We start from the raw sequence: 13,852 nt of genomic DNA on the forward strand, positions 1-13,852 counted from the left end.
TATAACTACTATAATACTGCCCCCTATGTACAAGAATATAACTACTATAATACTGTCCCCTATGTACAGGAATATAACTACTATAATACTGCCTCTATGTACAAGAATATAACTACTATAATACTGCCCCCTATGTACAAGTATAAATCTGATAGTATTTTATGTATTTTCATTATTTTAGTCTTATTTAGAACTGAAGGAGAATGTTGGCTCCTCCTCATATGCTGAGAAGTTGGTAGAGGACATTCTGCGTGCGGGGAGGAGTGCTGTGATGACATTCTGAGAAAGCCTCTTCTCTGTAGAGACCGGGCGCTCAAATCCCAATATAATAACAATACTGGAAGAAATCGTTCATGCCGGTAATTATGATGTTTTATTACGTATTGTACTTTTAATGGAAGAATTTCAGCTTTTCTGGCCAATATTGGTATCAGAACAGAACATGTTTACTAATGGCAATAATATGTCTACACCCCTGAACTTACCTCCTTGTGTAGGTGACACCCTCACAGAACAGATCCTACTGGACAAAGAAGGTCCATGTTTGACCACTGAGGTGAAAGGTAAATACTACAGTTTACAACTGAAACGTTTGTTATAAGTGTCATTCCACTAATTGTGACACAGAGAAACGGACGCTCTGGGAAAAGACAAGGAAAGTAGACAGTGAACCCCAATTCTTAGGCCACTACTTGATTGCCTTGCATATCCTAATGGTAAGGAACAACTGGTTGACAATCCCTTCCTATGCCAAAGTGTAAAACATGGAGATGAAGATTAGACAAGTGCAAACAGAATAGTCACCAGGGACATGTCACAACAAAAAGGCAAATGATGTACAAAATCACAAGACAGAAAAATAGTCTGAACATGAGGTTGTGGTCAGGTTACCAGGAGACAGAGATCAGAGTCACCAGAGTAGTATGGAGAACATGAGGTTGTGGTCAGGTTACCAGGAGACAGAGATCAGAGTCACCAGAGTAGTATGGAGAACATGAGGTTGTGGTCAGGTTACCAGGAGACAGAGATCAGAGTCACCAGAGTAGTATGGAGAACATGAGGTTGTGGTCAGGTTACCAGGAGACAGAGATCAGAGTCACCAGAGTAGTATGGAGAACATGAGGTTGTGGTCAGGTTACCAGGAGACAGAGATCAGAGTCACCAGAGTAGTACGGAGAACATGAGGTTGTGGTCTGGTTACCAGGAGACAGAGATCAGAGTCACCAGAGTAGTACGGAGAACATGAGGTTGTGGTCAGGTTACCAGGAGACAGAGATCAGAGTCACCAGAGTAGTATGGAGAACATGAGGTTGTGGTCAGGTTACCAGGAGACAGAGATCAGAGTCACCAGAGTAGTATGGAGAACATGAGGTTGTGGTCAGGTTACCAGGAGACAGAGATCAGAGTCACCAGAGTAGTATGGAGAACATGAGGTTGTGGTCAGGTTACCAGGAGACAGAGATCAGAGTCACCAGAGTAGTATGGAGAACATGAGGTTGTGGTCAGGTTACCAGGAGACAGAGATCAGAGTCACCAGAGTAGTACGGAGAACATGAGGTTGTGGTCTGGTTACCAGGAGACAGAGATCAGAGTCACCAGAGTAGTACGGAGAACATGAGGTTGTGGTCAGGTTACCAGGAGACAGAGATCAGAGTCACCAGAGTAGTATGGAGAACATGAGGTTGTGGTCAGGTTACCAGGAGACAGAGATCAGAGTCACCAGAGTAGTATGGAGAACATGAGGTTGTGGTCAGGTTACCAGGAGACAGAGATCAGAGTCACCAGAGTAGTATGGAGAACATGAGGTTGTGGTCAGGTTACCAGGAGACAGAGATCAGAGTCACCAGAGTAGTATGGAGAACATGAGGTTGTGGTCAGGTTACCAGGAGACAGAGATCAGAGTCACCAGAGTAGTATGGAGAACATGAGGTTGTGGTCAGGTTACCAGGAGACAGAGATCAGAGTCACCAGAGTAGTATGGAGAACATGAGGTTGTGGTCAGGTTACCAGGAGACAGAGATCAGAGTCACCAGAGTAGTATGGAGAACATGAGGTTGTGGTCAGGTTACCAGGAGACAGAGATCAGAGTCACCAGAGTAGTATGGAGAACATGAGGTTGTGGTCAGGTTACCAGGAGACAGAGATCAGAGTCACCAGAGTAGTATGGAGAACATGAGGTTGTGGTCAGGTTACCAGGAGACAGAGATCAGAGTCACCAGAGTAGTATGGAGAACATGAGGTTGTGGTCAGGTTACCAGGAGACAGAGATCAGAGTCACCAGAGTAGTATGGAGAACATGAGGTTGTGGTCAGGTTACCAGGAGACAGAGATCAGAGTCACCAGAGTAGTATGGAGAACATGAGGTTGTGGTCAGGTTACCAGGAGACAGAGATCAGAGTCACCAGAGTAGTATGGAGAACATGAGGTTGTGGTCAGGTTACCAGGAGACAGAGATCAGAGTCACCAGAGTAGTATGGAGAACATGAGGTTGTGGTCAGGTTACCAGGAGACAGAGATCAGAGTCACCAGAGTAGTATGGAGAACATGAGGTTGTGGTCAGGTTACCAGGAGACAGAGATCAGAGTCACCAGAGTAGTATGGAGAACATGAGGTTGTGGTCAGGTTACCAGGAGACAGAGATCAGAGTCACCAGAGTAGTATGGAGAACATGAGGTTGTGGTCAGGTTACCAGGAGACAGAGATCAGAGTCACCAGAGTAGTATGGAGAACATGAGGTTGTGGTCAGGTTACCAGGAGACAGAGATCAGAGTCACCAGAGTAGTATGGAGAACATGAGGTTGTGGTCAGGTTACCAGGAGACAGAGATCAGAGTCACCAGAGTAGTATGGAGAACATGAGGTTGTGGTCAGGTTACCAGGAGACAGAGATCAGAGTCACCAGAGTAGTATGGAGAACATGAGGTTGTGGTCAGGTTACCAGGAGACAGAGATCAGAGTCACCAGAGTAGTATGGAGAACTGAGGTTGTGGTCAGGTTACCAGGAGACAGAGATCAGAGTCACCAGAGTAGTATGGAGAACATGAGGTTGTGGTCAGGTTACCAGGAGACAGAGATCAGAGTCACCAGAGTAGTATGGAGAACATGAGGTTGTGGTCAGGTTACCAGGAGACAGAGATCAGAGTCACCAGAGTAGTATGGAGAACATGAGGTTGTGGTCAGGTTACCAGGAGACAGAGATCAGAGTCACCAGAGTAGTATGGAGAACATGAGGTTGTGGTCAGGTTACCAGGAGACAGAGATCAGAGTCACCAGAGTAGTATGGAGAACATGAGGTTGTGGTCAGGTTACCAGGAGACAGAGATCAGAGTCACCAGAGTAGTATGGAGAACATGAGGTTGTGGTCAGGTTACCAGGAGACAGAGATCAGAGTCACCAGAGTAGTACGGAGAACATGAGGTTGTGGTCTGGTTACCAGGAGACAGAGATCAGAGTCACCAGAGTAGTACGGAGAACATGAGGTTGTGGTCAGGTTACCAGGAGACAGAGATCAGAGTCACCAGAGTAGTATGGAGAACATGAGGTTGTGGTCAGGTTACCAGGAGACAGAGATCAGAGTCACCAGAGTAGTATGGAGAACATGAGGTTGTGGTCAGGTTACCAGGAGACAGAGATCAGAGTCACCAGAGTAGTATGGAGAACATGAGGTTGTGGTCAGGTTACCAGGAGACAGAGATCAGAGTCACCAGAGTAGTATGGAGAACATGAGGTTGTGGTCAGGTTACCAGGAGACAGAGATCAGAGTCACCAGAGTAGTATGGAGAACATGAGGTTGTGGTCAGGTTACCAGGAGACAGAGATCAGAGTCACCAGAGTAGTATGGAGAACATGAGGTTGTGGTCAGGTTACCAGGAGACAGAGATCAGAGTCACCAGAGTAGTATGGAGAACATGAGGTTGTGGTCAGGTTACCAGGAGACAGAGATCAGAGTCACCAGAGTAGTATGGAGAACATGAGGTTGTGGTCAGGTTACCAGGAGACAGAGATCAGAGTCACCAGAGTAGTATGGAGAACATGAGGTTGTGGTCAGGTTACCAGGAGACAGAGATCAGAGTCACCAGAGTAGTACGGAGAACATGAGGTTGTGGTCTGGTTACCAGGAGACAGAGATCAGAGTCACCAGAGTAGTACGGAGAACATGAGGTTGTGGTCAGGTTACCAGGAGACAGAGATCAGAGTCACCAGAGTAGTATGGAGAACATGAGGTTGTGGTCAGGTTACCAGGAGACAGAGATCAGAGTCACCAGAGTAGTATGGAGCTAACTAAGAATTTCTATACCCAACATCCTAACAAGGGTGGGCAGGTGATACCAGAGCCCTGGCCTCATTAGTGATTGGGAAATCTAGAAAATCGAGAGAGCAAGGAAGGGATCTGAGTAGAGGGTTAGTCTGCAGGGAAGAGACAGACGAAGTGCTAGTCAATCCAAACTGTTTAGCAAACCTAAATCAATGTTCACACTACAGTGTAGGCACAAGGACACAATCAGCGCCTCCTGAGACGCGTTCCACAGAGAGGATGACTCCATCATACATGTTGGAATTGGAATTTTTCTTCAGCGCACACTCATCTCACGAAATCCATGTTGTTAGTTTCGATATGACCCTTAGGGCTCTCCTTTATCCTTGCACCCCCCCCCCTCCACTACACAGCAAAAAGCCTAATTATTGCTCGGGAAGCTAGAGAAAAATTTCTAACTATGAAGGTGAATGTTTGTTGTTGAGATATCTATGGGAGGACTTGTTTTTTATGTGACGAGTTGTATTTTTTCGATGGTAGTATTTGGGGACATATAAAGGCAGTTAAGATTTGTTAACTCTTTCTAGTCCAGATAGAAAAATGTTGACAATCTATCACATTTTCATTCAGTATGCCTACAGCCGTGGTCAACATAAACTCTCTGCTACTGGGCTATAGTAGGGGGCCCTCTTTCTCCCATCAAGTACTATTGTGTTAGATTTAGTTTTTATTAAGTGGGTTCTCCATGCAGTGTCTCACACCTAGAGACACCATTTCTGAGTGGCAGCTCCTGCTTTGTAGCAGATGCCTCTGATGCTGCCCCCCCTCATCTTGTTGCAAGTGGTTGCCGCCTGAGGCAAGATGCTCAACGCACCTTATGGCTGATGCCCCCCGGCCTACAGCTAGAATACATTATATAGTTTTTACTATTTTGGCGCAATAAAAATTGTATTTTTAGCTGGGATTAAACATGAGAAGTACATGTACAAGAAAAGAACTGATGTGGAACGTGTTCTCCCCAACAAGTTGTTCAGATGGTGTCACCAAATAGGGAGCGTACCCCACACAGTTTATGTTATTCCCAATGTAGGACCATCGTTTTTTTAAATTTTTCTATTGAGAAAGTTTAGTGCAGGCTGATTTTTTTGGACGGCCAATTGTACTTTCTATTGGTATCAATTAATTAATTATTACTTTATGTTATGTTATTTAAGTTATTTCTTTTTATTTTTTAGAATATTTTTTTTCATAGAATAAATTACTCAAATGTGTCGATAAAAAATTCTTACATTTTTTCTGCACTTCTTACAAATATCAAATATTGTACTTTTGATTTTCTGACCGTTTTTCTTTTGTCACGTTGTTGGAAGTGAACAGTAGTAGGTGTGATCCCTTACATACCTCTTACATGCTGCGGTCACTATTGATTGTGGTATTAAGAGGTTACACACCTGCAGCCAGGTATCAGGCGTCCCTCCCATGGTTCCTAGTGGCCGCCCTTACGTGATGTCACATGGAGGGGGGGGGGGTTCAGTGTGTGGGCACTGCTAAAGAAGGTGGAGCAGACAAGCCCCCAGGACTTCAGGGGGACCTTGAAGCAGGAAGAAAAATAAAGATAAATGACCCCCATCATTAGTCATTTATCATTTATAAGCATCCCGAACATCCCGAATATTCAGGGAGTTTTTCCCTGAATTGCCCCGGGTTTTTGGCGCACACGATCGGATTGTGGCGCATCGGCACCGGCATGCATGCGATGGAAACCCGACGGATTCGGAAAAACCACGGTATTTAAAAAAAAAAATGTGTCGCTTGACACGCGCTTACCTGCACCCAGGATAAGATGGTGAACTCCGGCAGACCTCAGTGCAGCAGCAACACCTGGTGGACATCGGGCACAGTACCTTATGAATCGCCGGAACAACCAAATCCTCGACAGAGAACGCACCACTGGATTGAGAATGGACCGGGTAAGTAAATCTGCCCCAATATATTTTATTGGGTAGAGAAAACTAGTATTTATTGGGTTAACACTACACATTTTTTACCACCAGGTGTCCTTGAAGTTATCCTAGTTGATCTCCTTATATACGATGGTTAATAATAATAATTCCTTTATTTATATTTATTATTGTTATTATGGTTAGGCATAACCATTTCATTTCTTCTACCTCTTTGCGGTGAGAGTATCCTATAGACCAGTGGTGACGAACCTATGGCACGGGTGGCACTTAGAGCCAACTCATAACCTCTTCATGCACCTGTATCGCTGGTGTCAGCCATACGCAAGAAGAAGCCTTCAATAGCAAGTCCTGGCCAAACCTGTTATCCACCACCTGGGACTAGTGTAATAGTGTAACCACCTGGCAGGAAACTGATATTATATCATGATATCATTCTATTGCCTGACACGTAAATGCTTTTCTCCATCGTTTCAGACACCCAGAAGCTCCATAAAACCCATCTATGGAAAAAAAATCGGCATTTGGTAGAAAACCAGCCACCAGGATCCATCCTCGAAAAACAAACCTTCGACATTGCTGAGCGCTTTGTAAACATCATGGTGGTCTCTAAAAACAAAAAAAAGTTACAAACCGAAAATGAGCTGATAAAAGCTGGGATTAAACATGAGAAGTACATGTACGAGAAAAGAACCGATGTGGAACGTGTTCTCCCCAACAAGTTGTTCCGATGGTGTCACCAAATAGGGAGTGTACCCCACACAGTGATGGTGAGAGGAGTCCCGGGTGTGGGGAAGACCACCCTCATGCAAAAGTTTGTCTACGACTGGGTGAATGGGAAACTTTATCAGAGATTTGCTTTTATTTTCTTCTTCAAGTTCCGGATTCTTAATCAACTGGAGAAGGTCAGTTTGGAGATGATGATTCTTCAGGAATACCCATATCTAAGGAAGCTTCTTGGCACCATCTTACAAAATCCAGAGCAATTACTTTTTATATTTGACGGCTTAGATGAGGCTGTTCACGAAATGGATTTCTGGCCGAGTAAACTCTTGAGTAACACGAAGCAGGTGGACAGTGTTGGCGTGGTTGTGGTCAGTTTGGTTAAGCAGTCACTTCTCCCGGGCTGCTATGTGCTAATGACCAGTCGTCCAACCCAACTGGCCTCCATAGGCACAGGGGTTTTCCAAAGAGTATTCGAAATCATGGGCTTCTTTTCAAGAGAAAGGAAAGAATATTTCGACAATTTTTTCAAAAATAAGGACATTTCTGATGAAGTTTTTAACTATGTAAAGCAGAATGACACATTGTACACGTTCTGTTACCTCCCGTCCTACTGCTGGATCATCTGTACAGTATTATCCAGGAGCTTCCAGACAACAAGTAGTGACCAGCAGGTCTCATTATTACCCAGAACCGTGACCCAGCTCTTTGCCATATTTATCGCCAACATCCTGTCCAATCACAGCCTGGAGAAAAGTGGCACCCAGAAGCTCCTGCAGTCCATCGGATGGATGGCAGAACATGGGGTCATGAATCACAGGATTATATTTGATGATCGTGATCTAGGATCTTTCAATGTGGATGCTTCTTCTCAACTACTATCAAGTTTTTTAAACGAAATCGAGGAACCCCCAAGTGTGACTTTTTCTTTCCTTCATCTCACTGTCCAGGAGTTCTTTGCTGCCTTGGTTCACTACCTGGACTTCAACAAAGAGAAACTTGAGAAGTCTCTTAAGGATTGCCAATGCTATGACGACAATCGTGGTGAAATATTTCTTCGGTTTCTATGCGGCCTATCGGATATATCCACTGGATCCATCTTCAAGAAATATTTAGGACCAATGTCTACTAAAACCTCAAAGATGGTCATTGAGTGGTTGTTGAAGACCATCCATGAAACATGGAAGGGGGATGAGTATAAAGATGATGACAGGAAGCTCCTGAGTGCATTTGTCTGTCTTTTTGAGACCCGAAATAAGGATCTTGTGTTGCAATCTTTGGGATCATCCAAATGTTTTGATTTTTCTTATGTCCCATTGACACCTTTAGACTGTAGCATTTTTCCATTTATTCTGGACTCCTGCATAGAGACGGAAAAGCTTAACCTAGAATCATGTCATATTCATAGCGAGGGATTAGAAAAACTTTCCCAAGTCCTACATACTGTAAAAGACCTCAGGTAAAAAGATTCTCTCCAATCATCTCTATCCATGTTATCATTAGAAGACTTTTAGCTTGGGTAAGGATGAGAAGTAAATCAGTGCTCATGATCAAGTCTAGACTGCAGTGATCTTAGTGCTCTACACCTGACCTTAAAGTTATTCTGTCACCTTGGATATTCCACCAAAACCCTAAAGAGTTTCTTGTTTATTACATTCAAAGTGTCCAAACTGTGTTTTTAGATCTTCTAACGTAAAGGGCTGAGAGTACTGGGAAGACAGTGACGTCGCCTTTGGAGGGCAGGGATGGAGGTCCAAGTGGCTATGAGGAGGCTGAAGGATCAGTTCCCCGACCTCCTTGACTTTATGTTAGGGATGAGAGAGCATGAATAAAAGTGATTTGCTGAAACGGTTTATGATACAAGAAGACTGTTTGAAGGTCCTGTTTGGCATTTTTGGTGTAATATCAGAAGTGACAGATTCCTCTTAAAGAGGTTGTGTTATGGAGGTAATTTGTATATCCTGTAGGACAATTACTCAGGGCCTGTCCACTGGGAATTTCAGTCTCAGATTCTTCTAGTTCCCACCCAGCTATCCAAGCATGACCCTCCGTTTCCTTCGATGGGCCTACTGGATGGTGATCTTCTATATCCTTATTGATATTCCGATGTAGGTTCTTCTTTCCCCAAATGCTTTTTGCTTACACCATTCTCCCTATCAATGGGTGTCCCAAAGGTCGGACCCCCATCAATCTGTTGCTTATCCTGTAGATTGGGAATAAGTTACTTTCCTGGAAAACCCTGTACAGCTTTGTATCATTATATAAATGTATATTGTGAAAGCATAAAGTGTATTTGCTCTTCCTCCTTACCCAAGTCATAGAAATGTCTTGCACTAAAGTCGCTTCACCGGCTGCTGTACTGTGATGTGTTTCCATAGGTTTTTTCTCAATCTTTTTAACAAGAAACCCATCCATAGATGACTTTATTCACACTTTCCTCTACTTTTTTGTAGCCTCCGTAACAACGGTCTTAAGGACGGAGATGTAAAATGCATATATTCGGCATTGAATAAACCAAACTGTAAGATTCAGAAACTGTGGTAAGTTGTTACTCACCTCCTGTAAGATAACTTTCTGAAGAGAATAATGGCCATAATGGAAATAGTCATGTGGGGATGGAGATGGTGGGACGGATGATAAGATAATGGGGCAAATTTACTTACCTGGTCCTGTCGCGATCCCCGATCCGGACTGTCCGACGAGGAAGAAGTCCGGCACGATTCACGTAGCTCGTGCACCAGAGTTCCTGCATCCGTCGCTTCCACGACGCGGTCCACCAGAATTCACCTTCTTCTTCCCGTTGCATGTAAGTGCACTTGCGACACAATTCTAAATTTTAAATCCCACGTGTAGTCCAAATCCGTCAGGTTGTCCGACGCCCCGGCCCCCAATTTGTGTTGCGTGCAAGCCGGCGCCGATGCACCAAAATCCCATCACGTGCACCAAAATCCTGGGGCAATTCCGGGAAAATTGCCCGGATTTGGAAAATCCGATGGAAAATTTGGAAAACCCGATGGAAATGCGTCCGACGCACCCTTAGTAAATGAGCCCCATTGTTGTCATAAGGTCATTTCTGAACTGGTATTGGGTGTTGTACTGTGCCTCTCACAGTAGTTATAGAGGGTATATATATATATATTTATACTGTATATATACATTGGGTTAATACTTATGTTTTGTCTACTTTATCACAGTTTGAGCAGTAACAGTCTGACCCACGTCTGCTGTCCCCAGCTGGCGTCTGCCATAGCTCGAAACCAGTCATTGAAGAAGCTTGACCTGTCCTACAACAACCTGTCAGGACCTCAGTTCAATGACTTGATGGAAGCTCTATCCAGTCCGACTTGTAGGATCGAGGAATTACTGTGAGTGTAGAAGGTCTCCATGTATCCTAGGGGGTTGCATCTAATTCATGAGGTAATAAGTCAACATAGGTTATGGTAAAATATTACGTAAATACAGATACCGCTCTACAACAGTCGTCCCCTAACTTTTTGTAACCAGGGACCGGCTGCATGACCCTTTTTGTTTCATCGAATAACCAGAGGGGGATACCCAACGGTTATTAAAAAATAATAGTAAACTACCTCACCCAACCCCTTTCCATCAACCTCCATCTTATATTGCCCCCATTTCTGCTGCTGCTTCCTTTCAATGCCCACTTTCGGGCGGCCCCACTATTACAATGTCCCGTTTCCTCCAGCCCTCTCTTTTGATACCCCCGTTCCATCAGCCCCCCCTCCATAATACCCTGTTTCCATCAGCCCTCTCTCTTATATTGCCCCTTTTAGTGCAGCCCCTCTATCATAATGTCCCATTTTCTCCAGCCCCTTCTTTTAATTGCCTTTTCCCATCAGCCCCGTCTCTTATAATGCCCCTTCTCTGTCAGCCCCTCTCTTATGTTGCCCTCTTTTTTGCCTTGCCGGCAGCCCTCCTATTGTCCTGTTTCCCCCAGCCCCCTGTTATGATACCCCTGTCTCAATAATGATTTACCTGAGGTACAGCATCCCCCATATCTTTATAATGAGCGGTGTGTGGGATATGTATAGCTCCTCCTTTTTACTTCTAGTACGTCCCAAATGTCAATTAAAGTTCCCCAATTAGGAATATGAACACGGCTTTATTTATAGGATAACACAAAACAATAGAAAGTAACTGTACAGCACAGAGCTATACTCCATTCCTGAACAGCACACCAGGTGGTCAGGAGGGGTATAACATGTAACATTAGCCTTGTGAAGGCATCTTGCATTTTTTTTTTCCTAGTTTGATTCATTGTGACCTGACAGACAGCTCCTGCGCCCAGTTGGCCTCTCCTATAAGAAAAAGCCCCTCCCTGAGGACCCTCGATCTCTCTGACAATCGGCTAGAGGGGTCCCGGTTTAGAGACTTGCTGGAAGCTTTGTCTAGTCCAACATGCAAGTTAGAAGAGTTGATGTGAGTATATTGTCTCACTTGTTATGTGGGGAGGTGACGCTTATGTTGGGCCACTGGTTCTGGGCTCCCATTGGATGACCAGGTCCTAGCACCGGTCTCCCGTTTCATGGCCACACCCCCTGACTTTCTTTGCGAGAGTTAGTTTTTCCCAGTTAAAGGGATACAGAAAGTTCATCTTGGCCATATACACATAGCCCCCGGATGGATCACACTTACCTGTAGGTATCTGGGGTGACTTTGTGTTCGTCTTCAATGCAGATTGAGCTGCGACGGTAGAAAGATCGATCAGTCGAGTATCCAACTAGGATCTACTATATCTAATAATCAATCACTACGGAAACTGAACTTGTGTGGAAGTAAACTGGTCGGACCTCTCTTCACTGAGTTACTGGATGCTCTTTCCAGGCCGTCCTTCAGGATAGAGGATTTGATGTGAGTATTATGTTTCTTAAACATTTATTAAAGAAATATACAGCACAGAGCACAGCAGTGATAGGACATGCCCCCCAGGGCACTTGGAGAAGCTACAATCCTGGAATATAAATCCATATTTCACAGTCCTGCTGCTACTAACAACATACACATCTCTCCAGGGACTTTTCATAACACTGAATACAGAGAGCACAGCAGTGTTAGGACATGTGCAACATCCCCCACTGGGGCCTAGCCTTTTCTTGGGGCCTGGAGGCAGCCAGGGCCCAGAATACAGGAGTGGCTGGCGGTTGCGGCCTAGGCACGCTAGTGTCATGGTGCTTGGTATGGGGACCGGAGGGCTGTTCTACAGCCTGGCAGGTCTCCAGTAGGGTGGTGTGTGCAAGAAATAAGGAGGGAGAGGCTGATGTACTGGTTCTCCCTGGGGCAGCCCTTAGAGACTGTAGTATGTGTCCCTGGTAGATGGATGGGAAGCCCTTGGTGGTGATACTGCGGTAGCAGAGACCAGACTGAGGCGATGTTGTGCATAAGAGTAACTTACAGTTCTTTATTCGAACCAACGGTAAAAACACGCCAAACGATTCTGTACAAGTGCAGTACTGGAGTGATCTTGGAGAGGATCCTCAGGAGTTGGGTCACCAGCCTGGATGCAGGGGGAGGCTGGGATGTAGCTGTGTCCAATGCTGGAAGCTGCAGCTTTGTCCTGTTTGTCCTGTGTCACTCTGTGTGTAGTTGATGAAGCCTAGGAGCTTCTCATGGGGTGAGAGCTGGGCCTGAGAGATCTGCTCACTAGCAGAGCTGGGTCCAAAGAGAGCTAACTCCTCCCCGACTAAGGGTTTAGGAGTTGGTCTCCTCCTCCAATCCCACTCCAGTTACAATAGTGGAACATCATTGGATGATAACATTAACATGCTTAACCCTTACCTATCCAGGCAGAATCTACCGCTGCTCAATTACCTCTATATGTACTGGGTAGTAAATGGGCTTATTTGCAACTACTCCTCTGCCATGCGCATTGGCACGTTGCATACCCCCAGGGCAATTGAAAGAGCCCCCCACGGCTCGACTATCGACTGGATGGGAGTAAAGAGAACCAACGCTGTCCAGAAGCAGATGGCCTCCGGAGAGTCCAGGTGTGTAACAGCCAGTAGGGGTAAAGATGGAATAGGTTGCACTTTCGAGGAAGTGCTGGCTATGTGCAGTGTAGGGGACAAACCGGCCATGGTCCTGGAGACAGGCACCTGGGTTGGTGTTGGACTAAGTACATAAATACAAACATATGTGACAGTTGGTAGCTCACGCCCTTAAACCAACCATATGTGGGAAAGGTGTGGTGTCATATCCTGTAATCTACTCCTTGCACCAAGGCCTGACTATTTGTTTGAAAACTCTTCTTCCTTATCAACAAATAGTAATACAATTACGTGCGTGCTATACATACAGTACACTTTACCTGCCGTCTGACAGTCTTACCCTGTGTGTATGACATCTAGGTGATTCTGAGTGAACACCTCCGGTCCCCTAAGGACCCGCAGTTTACAGAAGCCACACAATGACTGAGCTCAGATTCTAGGCGTAAGCCAACTGTCAGGATTTTACATATAAAAGACGGTCCGAAACACAGTCATACTATCACCTGCAAAGCCTAGGAAAATGTTAAGTGCAAACTTACTGACAATAATTGACAGTTGTGCAAACATTATAGTCAGGTGATCTCCTCCTCCAATCACACTCCAGTTACAATAGTGGAACCTCATTGGATGATAACATTAACATGCTTAACCCTTGCCTATCCAGGCAGAATCTACCGCTGCTCAATTACCTAGGTAGTAAAAGGGCTTATTCGCAACTACTCCTCTGCCACGCACATTGGCAGGAACGTTGCACATGTCCCCCAGGGCACTTGGAGAAGCTACAATCCTGGAATATTAATCCATATTTCACAGTCCTGCTGCTACTTTAACATTCATAAAATGGTATGATTATACATCTCTCCAGGTAAAATGTCTAACAATGGCTGCAGGGAGCACATCAGTGTGAGGATA

General features: G+C 45.0%; 1 long non-coding RNA gene and 1 pseudogene across 1 annotated transcript in view; one reads left to right on the forward strand and one right to left on the reverse strand.

The window, feature by feature from the left end:
- Nucleotides 1-11,379, forward strand: part of LOC140068808 (NACHT, LRR and PYD domains-containing protein 12-like) — a 14,778-nt pseudogene extending 3,399 nt beyond the window's left edge.
- The window catches only part of LOC140069261 (uncharacterized), a 19,282-nt gene extending 7,497 nt beyond the window's left edge, over nt 1-11,785 (reverse strand). The window contains exon 1 of the long non-coding RNA XR_011848766.1: nt 11,592-11,785. This is a non-coding gene — a long non-coding RNA (uncharacterized lncRNA). The remainder of the gene's footprint in view (nt 1-11,591) is intronic.
- Between the last annotated feature and the right edge of the window lie 2,067 nt (nt 11,786-13,852).

Source organism: Engystomops pustulosus, chromosome 7 (assembly GCF_040894005.1).
Source record: "Engystomops pustulosus chromosome 7, aEngPut4.maternal, whole genome shotgun sequence".
In the NCBI taxonomy this organism is placed as follows: domain Eukaryota; kingdom Metazoa; phylum Chordata; class Amphibia; order Anura; family Leptodactylidae; genus Engystomops; species Engystomops pustulosus.